This window comes from Trachemys scripta, chromosome 6, assembly GCF_013100865.1.
Source record: "Trachemys scripta elegans isolate TJP31775 chromosome 6, CAS_Tse_1.0, whole genome shotgun sequence".
NCBI lineage: Eukaryota > Metazoa > Chordata > Testudines > Emydidae > Trachemys > Trachemys scripta.
Window position 1 is genome coordinate 64519533 of NC_048303.1, and position 12289 is coordinate 64531821.

The following is a 12289-nucleotide window of genomic DNA, read 5'->3' on the forward strand; positions in this document are numbered from 1 at the left end:
ATAGAATCATAGAATATCAGGGTTAGAAGGGACCTCAGGAAATCATCTAGTCCAACCTCCTGCTCAAAGCAGGACCAATCCCCAACTGGACTCCATCCAGTAGAGGACACACAACCCATACACAGCTTATTAAAGCCCTGCTAATTTAGACAGCTACAGGCATCAGCCCATGTGGAAAAGTGGTGGCCAAAGATGATGTGGATTTATTAACAGCATGTAAAACAGAGTCAGGAACAAGGCGTATTACCCCCACCCACAGTCTTTGTCTCTGAGGAGGGAAAGCCGGGTCTCTCTCCACCCCCTCGCAGCATGAGTCAGGGCAGTTATTGGTCCAAGGGGGTCACTCTTCTTTCACTGCCCGGGTCAGGGCCTCTCAGAGCTCTTCAGGGCGGAAGACAACAAGCTCTGTGATGATGCCCCCAGTGATGAGCTTGCGCGGTGTGACGTTGAAGGCCGGGTTATGTTTATTCAGCATTTTTGCAATTAAATTAAGACTTCTCAAATGCAATGTAGCTGAAAAAAAGTCCAACCTAAAAAAATGGCATCTTAACAAACATCTCTTATAATCAGAAAAATAGCTATTGGTTATTTTCCTTCCATTGCATACATATTTGTCTCTATGCAAACTAGTTACTAACTTTAGGGTCCCAGTTTTGCAATGAACTCTACATGGAGAACTGTACAGAACTCATTACAGTATCAGGCCCTAATTACTATTTTTGAAATTAAAGAAGAATTGTTGACACTACAAATTATTTTCATCCAAAAGAGAGGTATCTGATATCCAGCACCTCCTTTGATTATAATGTCAGAGTTGTTTCTGAGGCTGTGGATGGCGCTGTGTTCTGTACGGCTGAGGTTATGGGGCAAGTGATGCTGTTTTTTCACAATTTCAGCCACAGTACGTCTGTGGAAGTACTCTACGTAGAAGTCCAGTCTGTCATTTCGACTGTCAGGAGGATTCCATGCAGAATTCTTCTTCTTGTAGTGTTGGAAGGAGAGTTCCTGTAGGTCAGTGCTCTGTTCAGTGGTGTGTTGAAAATATTCCTTGAGTAGGAGATGACGAAAGTAGGCTTTCAGATCACTGCAGAACTGTATCACGTGTGTGGGGCTGGTGGGGCAGAGAGTCCCCGAAATAGGACAGACTCTTCTGCCGGGCTAAGTGTGTGGTTGGATAGATTAACAATATTGTTGGGTGAGTTAAGGGTAGCTCCCTCTGTCATGTAGGAATTTAGATAGTTTACTGTCCTTTTTCCTCTGTAGAGAAGTAAAGTGTGCGTTGTAAATGGAGTGTCTTGTTTTTGTAAAGTCCAGCCACATGGATGTTTGTGTGGAAGGTTGGTTTTGTATGAGAGTCTCCAGTTTTGAGAGCTCATTCTCTCACAGCACCCTGCCCTTGGGGCCAGGTGAGGAGGCATGGGATACAGGGGGGCAGACATAGTGGGGCACACGGGGCTGCTGAGAGATTACAAACTGGGGTTTCAGAAGGATTAGTTGGGGGAACAGACTGGGGCAGAGGTACGGGGGCTAGTGCGATGACAGCATTGAGCCGGGGCTGAATGGGAGTGTGAGTGCAGGGCCACATGCAGAGAAATGAGAGGGTGAGTGGGAGTAGGGGGCCACATGGGGATGGAGGGATGGAGTGCAGGGCCACATGGGGACAGGGGAGTGCAGGGACACATGGGAATAGAGGCAGACATGTCTGACTGAATGGGAAACGCTAGGGGTCAGTCAGGGTCTGTATGGAGGAGACTCCCCAATTCCTGAACAATCCCTCCCCCCAACCTGTTCCATATTTCTCCCATCCACACCCAGCAACCCTCCAGGTCCACTCCCAGGCTTCTTCCCAGCAATTACTTCTCTCTCCCTCAGCTCCTCCATTACCCCTGACTACTCCAAGCCTTTGCACTGCTTCTAAGGGGTGCAGGAAATACATTTGTGTATTGTAGTTCAAATGAATTATTACTCAAAGTTCTGTATTAATATGATTAGTGAGGAATCTATTTGTCAAAAAACATTTCCTGAATCTTTTTTGTTATTGTTACACTTACTTGCTGACAGAAATTTTAAATAAATTACCAAAATAATTGAAACTGGCATGATTATATTGTGTTATTTTGACAAATAAAATATGCAGATTTTACAGAATTTTAAAATATTGTGCACAGAATTTTTATCTTTTTGGTGCAGAATTTCCTCCAGGAGTTCTTCTGGGAGAATGGACCAAAGGGGAAGTTTACTTCTAATTTGTATGTTGCTGCACAAGGCTGTACTGGTGAACTGGTAGAGAAGACCCAATCAATAACACACTGGTGCTTATAAACTTGGAAATGTCCAGCCTGTCTGCAGTGGTCCAAAAAGACAGAGAAGAGCACTTGTGACAAAGCTCCTGGCACCAACAACCTTTCAACCACTCAAGCTCTCTTTTCTGGGCTATGTCAGACCTAACTTCACCCTTGAATTGTTTCCTGTGGTATCAAGCCCTGAAACTGACTATTCACAGAAATTCCAGATCCTCTACACCCAAAGGTGCAGTGTACCCTAGTTTTACCTGAAACTACCTGTAAACCACACAGCACTTATGATAAAACAAAAGTAGGTTTATTTAAGAAAGAATAAAGATTTAAATAGAAACAAGAAAGAGTGCTGGAAGCAAATGGTTACAATACAACATAAAATAATCAAATATGAACCTCTGGCTATACTTATCAGTAGTTGCCTATTGTATCTAATACAGATTTTCCTCATCACCCCACCTGCCCCAAGTTCAGTATTTTCTCAAAACCAGGATCCCAAATTTTCATGAAAGTACACTTGCTCCTCAAGTGGTTTCTTCAGTGAATGAATAGTGCCTTTTTCTACACTTTGTTTTACTGAAAACAGTATTTTGTTTCCATTCACAGCCAGGGCAAAACTCAGTCTATTGTAATGTTCCTTTTTTACCTCTAAGAGGTTTTGATTGTTTGGTGATGCCTCTGATGATTTCCCACTGAGTTTTGGGAGGAAGGAAAGCTGGTCAATTGAACCTTGTATAACATCACTGGCTGATTAGGAAGGGGTGACACCTCTCTCTTGCGTGGATGGGCCATCCCTGATGCTCATTACCTCTTGGTGATTAATTTCTACTGCAAGTCGATACAGCATACTTTCAATATAAATGCAATGTTCCTTAAATATTACCCCTGAATACATCTTGCAATGATTCTGAGTCTTGACTAGTTAGGAGGTTTCTGAAGATACCTCACATGATATCCCTTATGGATAAATATCCTGAAAGATATGTTTGGTTTAACGAGTTTGTCAGGCCTGAGGTGAGGATTGTTTACAAAGAACAGGAGACCCTTTGCTAAGGGATCTCTGTGTTACAGCAGTAACAAATTTGATTGCAAACTGGGATGTTTAAAATAGGATCATAGAGGATCATAGAGAGGATTTCATAGAATCATAGAATATGAGAGTTGGAAGGGACCTCAGGAGGTCATCTAATCCAACCCCCTGCTCAAAGCAGGACCAATCCCCAGATAGATTTTTGCCCCAGATCCCTAAATGGCCCCCTCAAGGACTGAACTCACAACCCTGGGTTTAGCAGGCCAATACTCAAACCACTATGAAAAGAATTTTTCTGAGAATTTGAAAGGTAAATAATAATTAAAATGTAAAAAAAAAAATTCCACAAGTTATCAGTAACAGTAGATTTTTCTAGATGTCAGTGCCACACATTTTTTTTTACATATTCAGCATATGGTGATTTTCATATTTTGGTGGTTTTTTGGGGGCAGGGGTGGGAGAAGCTTTATGAATTTTTAATTCTTATGAACTTGACTCATAGAGTGTAGGAAGACAACAGGTCAGTTTCATTATCTTGGAAAATAATCTCCTCCTTGTTTGCTACAGATATTTTAGTCTGGTCATTGTACTAGTTCAGTGTGTATACTGCTTTCTCTGATACACTTTTGCAATAATATCATTATAATGCACTGGTTCAGTTAAAAATCATTATAAAGAGCCTGTTCCACACTCTTGAGTGTAAGATACTTGCAGCTGAACTCAGTAACTTGTCAAGCCCAGCTGCTAGATATAAAAGGAGATGGAATTAAGTAAGACGAGGAGAGGTTCAGCAATGGGTGAATGTTGTGCCACTAGTTGGACTCCAGAAAGGGAGTTTGTATATATTAAAAAAAAAAAAAAAAAAAAAAAAATTGGTAGCAGGAAGGATGCTTATCTGAACTTGTGTATGGCTTTTGAAAAGGAAGGCCTTTTTTGTTGAACTATTATATCTCACACAGAGGAGGACTTACAGCTTCTTTAAGTGGTTTGTTTTGGCCTCTCACACCATGTTGCTGTGATATGTCTTCTATAAGTAGCAACATATACAGAATTTACATTCTCCACTAGTATGCAGCTACTTTGACAATCAGCATTCCATGAGAGGTTCCTTTTTTTCAGGATAGAATGTGAAAAATAATGTATCCTTTGAAACTATAAAGGGAATAGAGATAAGCAGAATGTTATTTTGGCTGGGTACCTGGAAGAGCATCCTATCTCTTGTGAAAAATGCTTAGTATTCTTAATGATCACAGGTGATCAGGAGTTCAGTTTAGTGCTTCATCATATAATCTTAGTTGTGTGGAAATTCTATCCTAAACAGTAGAGAGTCAAGTATCAGAGTTAGTCTGAATCTGTAAAAAGCAACAGAGGGTCCTGCGGCACCTCGTTATCTCCATACTGATTTATACCTGCCTCTGGAGATTTCCATTACTTGCATCTGAAGAAGTGAGGTTCTTACCCACGAAAGCTTATGCTCCCAATACTTCTGTTAGTCTCAAAGGTGCCACAGGACCCTCTGTTGCTTTTTAGTAGAGAGTCAGTGGTAGAACCAACTTTCCTTCTAAATATCCATAATAGTACTACTAGCACTTCTTGCACTAATGATGCATTGTATAGATAGCATGATAGTATTGTTAGATTGCCAATAGTCATGTTCACAAGAATCTAATGATGTGTACATGACTTCAGCTAGGTTAGCATAACAATTAATTTGTAGTAACTGAACAGAACCCGGTGAAAAGTGTAGCATGTGGGATTTACCCATTTTATAGTAATAACATGAAAAAGTCAGACAAAATGGTTTTCTGTAAGGCATCTACTGCTATTTAATTAGCCTAATACAACATAAATGGAATTAAACAGTTAGCTAGTTTGCCTTTTAAGTGCAATATGGAAATGGAAAGTGCAGCTTCAGGGCAGAGAATTTTTGTCAGTAACTCTATGTGCAGCAAATGAGTGTGCAGTAAGATCTACTTATTAAAGAATCCTTTCTCAGTCCTTTTGGGGAATTTATGGCAATGTACTACATTCATTATCTGCCTACTTTTTGTAGGTGAAGCTGCAATGGATTTCAGAGTCCAGCTGAGAGAAGAATATTATAGTGAGAGAGAAGGGAAGCTGGGAGAAGTTAGCCTAAGATGAACTTGAGGAAAAGATGAGTGTGCATGCCCCTCCTTCACCATCTTTGCACACCCCTGCACTTCCCTCCAAGAGAGTGTAGAGCAGGGGTTCTGAAACTGGGGGTCAGGACCCCTCAGGGGTTCACAAGGTTATTACATGGGGGGTTGTGAACTGTCAGCCTCCACCCTAAACCCTGCTTTGCCTCCAGCATTTATAATGGTATTAAAGATACAAAAAAGTGTTTTTAATTTATAAGGGGGATCACATTCAGAGGCTTGCTATGTGAAAGGGGTCACCAGTACAAAAGTTTGAGAACCACTGGTATAGAATAACTGTGACCTCTCACTCTAGCTCCCCCATCCCATGAGAGTGCTAGTCATCTCAACTGTGAGTAGGACACAAGAACCATCTCCTGTGAAAGTAAAAATCAAGCCTTTTCCTCTTATAAGCCTATAGACCCAGCATAGCAGTACAACCATGAAACTCAGGGGTGTGAAAAACCCATACTCCTGAGTCATGTAGTTATACCAACCTAACCCCCCGTGTAGACAATGCTATGCTGGTGAGAGAGCTTCTCCCTGTGACATAGTTACCGCCTCTTGAGGCAGTGGATTAACTACACCAATGGCAGAAGCTCTCCTGTCAGCATAGGTGCATCTTCACTGAAGTGGTAGTGGTGCAGCTACTCCAGTGTAGTGTTTTATGTGTAGACCTAACCTTACTCTTGGTTACAGTATACAGTGGAGACTGTCTTCTTGAATGGGATGTCCTGGCATTCCTTGTGCAGCATGCTTTGTTCTGTGGCTGACTCTCACAACTCTGTCTCCAGTCTATTTCTCTGACTTCGTCCCAAGCAATTGGGTGTTTTTCTTCAAATGCAGGCTCCCTGAGGTAAGGGATTCACATCTCAGTTCACATGACTGGCAGTGAAAGTTTTTAACTCTTTACACTTTTCCTGAATGCACAGAACCCTAACAAGGCAAATAAATCAAATTCCCCATTTATTTATCTCCAGATGTCCCGATTTTATAGGACACTCCTGATATTTGGGGCTTTGTTTTATATGGGCAGCTATTACCCTTGCCCCCCTCGAGATTTTTCACACTTGCTATCTGATCACCCTACCTAGGACAGCAACAGGGTTTTTGTATCAGGGGTAGCCATGTTAGTCTGTATCTACAAAAACAACAAGGAGTCTGGTGGCACCTTAAAGACTAACAGATTTATTTGGGCATAAGCTTTCGTGAGGAAAAACCTCACAAAGAAGAAGGTTTTTACCCATCCGAAGAAGTGAGGTTTTTACCCACGAAAGCTTATGCCCAAATAAATCTGTTAGTCTTTAAGGTGCCACCAGACTCCTTGTTGTTTTTAACAGGCTTTATGACACTTGGACCCAGCCCTTGCTGGGTAACCATATCCAGGCAGGACAGGGTAGGCACTTGATAAGGCAACTTGGTCCCCTTGGTGCGCTTGTAAGTAAAAAAACGCTGCAACTATAACAGCGTGCGCCCACACCCCCTAGCAGGCAGGTGAGTCCCAGCTACAAGCCACCCAAGAGGAGGAGGAGGACCACTGCTCCCTCTGCCAGATTACCATCCGCATCACTGTCCCACGCTAACCGTTAGGCCAACGGCATCCCCAAGCTTCAGAACGCAGCGTTTATAGCTAGCGGCGCACACAGAGGCCACGCCCTCCTCACGTCTTCCAGTGTCCCGTCCACTAGCCTCCTCTGCCAATCGCCTGGCTTCCTGTAGAGCAGGGGCGGGAACTGCAGGTCATTCTTCTCTACGGAATTGGTTGCTGGACCTAGAGTGCCACGAGGGGGCGGGGTTCATGTGGATTGGCTGTGGGGTGGCGAGAGGTCTGCGCTGATTCGTTGGCAGCGCTCACGGGACGCTGGCGGGGCTGTGACGTCGCGTTGTGGTGGAGGGGCTCGGCTTGTCAGGTAGGAAGGTGCCGCGCGCGGCGCGGTTCGGCGGCCCTGTATCCCGGCAGCGTGGCTTGGGCGCGGCAGCGGGGTGGAAAGGGGACAGGAGAGGTGGTCTCTGTTCCCGTCTGGGCCTTGTCTGCGGGACTGCGGTGGGCAGGATAGGGGGCGGCTAGGCCCAGCTCGCTGAGTTACCTGCAGCCGGGCAGGGGCGGAGGCAGCTGGGTCCCGTAGCCCGTGGGGCGCCTACGAGTACCCGGTGCCGCTTGTCAGCCCGTGTCCAGCGAGCGACAGACTGCCCGGCTCGTCCCGTGGCGAGGGTCGCTGTGTGCCCCGCCCTCTCCAGCCTCGTCAGTGTCGCCCCCACTCCTGGCCTGAGAGCGTGGGGTGCGGGCGTCACTGCGCGCTGGCCGGAGGTCTGCGTACGAGGGTGAGGCGTTGCTGGGTATCAGCCAGTGGAGGGTACTTGGGTATTTGCTTCAGCTCTCCTCTCCTGCCAAGGTACTTCACTCCACAGCTGCTCCCTCGCCCCCTTTAGTATACGCCCTCTTCCCTCCCCTTTCCGCTTAGCTGCTCGCCTCCTAGCGACCCCCCCCCCCGTTGTTGCGCTTATGTGCCATTAGCTGTACGCTCGCTTTGTTCACTCTCCTGGTGTGCTACAACCCTGGTTGTTCAGACTGTATATTCTTTGGAGAAGGGACTGGGGATTCCTGCTTGTGCAATGGGATTCCATTCGAGATTGGATCTTGGGCACTGTTTTAATAAACAGTAGTTATAGTATCAGGGGTAGCCATGTTAATCTGGATCTGTAAAAAAACAACAAAGAGTCCTATGGCACCTTATAGACTAACAGATGTATAGGAGCATAAGCTTTCGTGGGTGTATATCCACTTCATCAGATGCATGTAGTTATAGGTGTAGGGTTCTGAGTGGGGGCAGGGATAGGGTGTGGGGGTGAGCCTGAGAAAGTTCTTTGCAAGGGAAAAGCTGGAGCCTGCTGATTTTTGACCCCGGGCTCCTAACTGTTACTATCAAAATAGAGATCAAGCCTAGCTGCTCCTAACACACTAACAATTCTGGATCCTGATGAATTCCTGTGGATGAGCATTGCAAAAACCCATCTGCAGCTTACTCTTGATAATTGTTTTAAAACCCAAATTTGTATCACAAACCTACATGAAGTGTTTTAGAATGTTGTCAGTCTGAGGTTATGTTAAAATAAAATAAATGGCACTGTAGTGAAAGGAAAGGCTGAGAAACTATGTCCTTGTCAGATTCAAAGAATAGCTACGGACAAAGTTGGGCAGACACATTGTTTAGATTAGAATGAAATTTGTTGCAAACTAAAAATCAGTGAATATTTTCAAGCAGAATATTCATGGAACCTTATTAAGAAACAAAGATGTGTTCTCTAGAAGATTAGCTTTATTATTTGCATAGCGCTATCAATGTACACGGTGCTTTTAAATAATAAGTGAAAGGCCCCTGCCTTGAGCAGTTTAGAATGAACAAGGAGAGAGGTATGGGGAGGCTGAGTTGCAATAGTGAATGACCACAGGGTAAACATAGAGTAACACATGCATCTGGTAAATTCCTCCTTTTTGTTCTCTCAATGTAGTATAACAACTTGAAAATATTGTCTACAGTGAATTTATGGGTGGAGGTTATTGCTGGGAGGCTAACATGAAAGAAGTGAGCTTTGAGGAGATCTTTGAACTAGAAGAACAAGTTTGTATGATTGTATAGGGTCAGCAATGGTACTTTCAGAGGTCATCTCTTAAACAGATTAATTAAAAAAACTAATACCTTTGCTTAATCTAAATTAAATATCTATATAGTATATATAAAATGGCAAACTAAGGATTATTCAATTACAAGATTTTAGATAATTTAAGTACAGAATTTTCTGTTTCTTGTATTAAGTCGCTGTTTCCAAAACTTTGATCTCATAGATTCAATCCTACATCTCTTTTATTTGTATTATGGTAGTACCTGGAGACTGCAGTCAGGATTGAGGATCCTATTATGAAAAGATGCTGGACAAGGTTAGGTACTCAAGGTTCCTGACATGAAGAATTTACAGTCTAAAACAAGAAGTAAAGAATGGGTGTAACAATTAGTAGAAGAGAAGTGGGAGGGAGGATGAGTGTTAAATATGGGAAGGAGGATTTAGGTCGGTGGTTCTGAACCTCTCCCGTATGATGACCCTGTGTTACAACAGGAAGTTCTCTTCTCCCACAAATTTCAGGACCCATGATCCCATTTAGATAAGGAAGGTGGTTGTAACTCCCTAAAACAAGGATGGGGAAGGAAGGAAGGGTAGGTGGAAGGCAATGACAGCCCCTGTGTTCAGAATGCTATGATTTACTTGTTCCAATGCAAATTCTGTCCTTGGTTTGCTTATATATAGCTTCTCCTCCTGGAGTATCACATGTTAATTTGAATATTGGATATTGGTTCAGTGCTGTGAGTGTACAACTTTATTTCCTTCAAGGCTCTACTCTGATCGTTCTGTTTCTCGTCTATTTATGGTGATGTGATGTGTATGGTAAGGGCCAAGCTTAAAGTGGTGTGATCTTTTACTGTATTCTGATGACTTAATGTTTAACGTCAGACGAAATTAATTTTAATGAGACATTAGAAAGAAGAAAAAGTAGCTGATAAAAAAAGTGAGATTTCTGTGAGAGATGTAGAAAGTAAAGTGTAGATAAGGTTGGAATTTTTAGAAGCTCAGACTTTATGCAAAAGGGAAGAGGGAGCTAACTTACTAAACTGGACCAGAAGTGGATAATATAACACCTACTGAATTCATACTAATTTCAAAATGTACTCCTGTACTTTTCATGGACTTCTTTAATTTAGCATATTATTTTGTAGCATGAGGAGGAAGGGTGTCTTGCTAACGGGAGGTGGGTTGACACAGGATTCTTGCCTTGGGCAAGTCTAGATTGATTCTGTTTTCCCCCTGTGCTGCATCTCACGTTACTTTCCACATTGCCATTTCCACTTACTGTCAGTCGCTGACCTGGTGTTTGAACTGGGAACCAACAGGGTGAAGTAAGGTATGTTGCCCAGTCATGCTGGGGGCACGGAAAAACTGGCGTAAAGCCCAGACAGAGCTGCTTCATACAGGGAGGTAGCCTAGTTGCATGAGGTCATCTGCTTACAGGGAGGATGTCTGCTAATGTGTGGGAAGTGGGCTTACAGAAGGGAAAGGGGGGTTCCTTTTACTGACCAGCACGTTGTGGGTGGGAGAAGAGGGAGAGAGTTTATGTAGTGTACTTCCCTCTGGAGCAAATATTTGTTGTTCTTCCTACTAAATGTTAAATTTTACTTTAAAGCCTTTTTTTATTACTCAATACTCAACACTAACTTAATTATAAATTGTTCTGAATTACTTATTTAGGAGTTGTATACAAACTATATTGTACTTAGAGTATTCTTAAAAATGGAAGAGAAAATTAATACGAATAAAACAGTCTTCATCTCAAATCACAATAGAAAGCTCTGTTCATCAAAAATGTGTATATGGAATACATTTTTAAACAACGAGAGGACTTAAAATAATTTATATTTAAATGAACATAGTTTCTAAGATACAGATTTTTATTATCACAGTGTGCTGTTGCAAATTACTTTGTTTTTGAAGACTAAATATTCATGAAAATATAAAATTTTGTTTTTAAATTTGGTTCAGAGATTTCTTTGAGGTGAATATTAATATCCATGCAGCATTAGCCTCAGAGTATAAACTTGTTAGTAAAGGCTTAAAAAAATTAACTATAACACTTCATTTTGACTCAAGATAAATTCATTTTTTAAACATAGTTCCATACTGGAGTTACAGCACATAATTTATAGAAAGGATTTTGAAGAAGAGAGCTTTTAGGACCATCATTGCTATTCTAATTTGCTGTCAACATAACATTTAAGCTTAAAAGAATGAAGTGGAAAAACTAGGCTCTTTGATATCTTGTGTTGTCCTCTCCTGCAGGGCATTTCCTTTCTATCATACCAAATATAAGAAGGCAGAGCAGCCGGTTTGGTTTAAGAGTTTTGTGCTGGTTTAGAGTCTCGTTCAGATGGGCTGCCTGCCTATAGTCAACCATGCAACTTGGAGGCAAGGGGGAGCTTTTAACCCCTTTATGCTTTTCTCATTCTCTGTCTGTGCTGTTTTTCTTCTTGTTCTGTTTTTGTTTCTAAATTAGTTCCTAAGCATTGCTCTAGATCAGTGGTTCTCAGACTTGTACTGCTGACCCCTTTCACATAGCAAGCCTCTGAGTGTGACCCCCTTATAAATTAAAAACACTTTTAAAAATATATTTAACACCATTATAAATGGAGGCAAAGCGGGGTTTGGGGTGGAGGCTGACAGCTTGCAACCCCTCATGTAATAACCTTGTGACCACCTGAGAGGGCCTGACCGCCAGTTTGAGAACCCTTGCTCTAGATTCCACCACTTGCCAATAGCCAAGGAGCTGTTACAGTAGGTTTTGGACACGAAGGCGCAAGAAAATCCTGGACATGCCCCTTAGATAAGCTCTAGGGATGGTTGTGGTAGTAGGATCTACTATGCTGTTAAGTATCAGAGGGGTAGCCGTGTTAGTCTGAATCTGTAAAAAGCAACAGAGGGTCCTTTGGCACCTTTGAGACTAACAGAAGTACTGGGAGCATAAGCTTTCGTGGGTAAGAACCTCACTTCTTCAGATGCAAGTTGCTGTTAGTGGATTTCCTTTCACTGGGCTGAGGCACCTATGCCACTTGTAATGGCTTCGTTGATACTTCATGCTCATGGTGCTCCCCTAATGCAATGTGAAATCAGCTCCAGATACTGGAGCACTAATTACAAACTAAAAGATTTTTCTTATACTTCTTCAGTTTGTTACATTGTATAATAAAATTTCCTTTGACAAT

General features: G+C 42.6%; 1 protein-coding gene across 5 annotated transcripts in view; it reads left to right on the forward strand.

The window, feature by feature from the left end:
- Positions 1–7350: 7350 nt before the first annotated feature.
- Positions 7351–12289, forward strand: part of FER (FER tyrosine kinase) — a 424085-nt gene continuing 419146 nt past the window's right edge. For 4 of the 5 annotated variants that reach the window (XR_004646238.1, XM_034774460.1, XM_034774461.1 and 1 more), the window contains exon 1: positions 7351–7393. The gene's annotated coding sequence lies outside the window, so the exon portion shown is untranslated. The remainder of the gene's footprint in view (positions 7394–12289) is intronic. The other variant, XM_034774459.1, reaches the window with a different exon arrangement.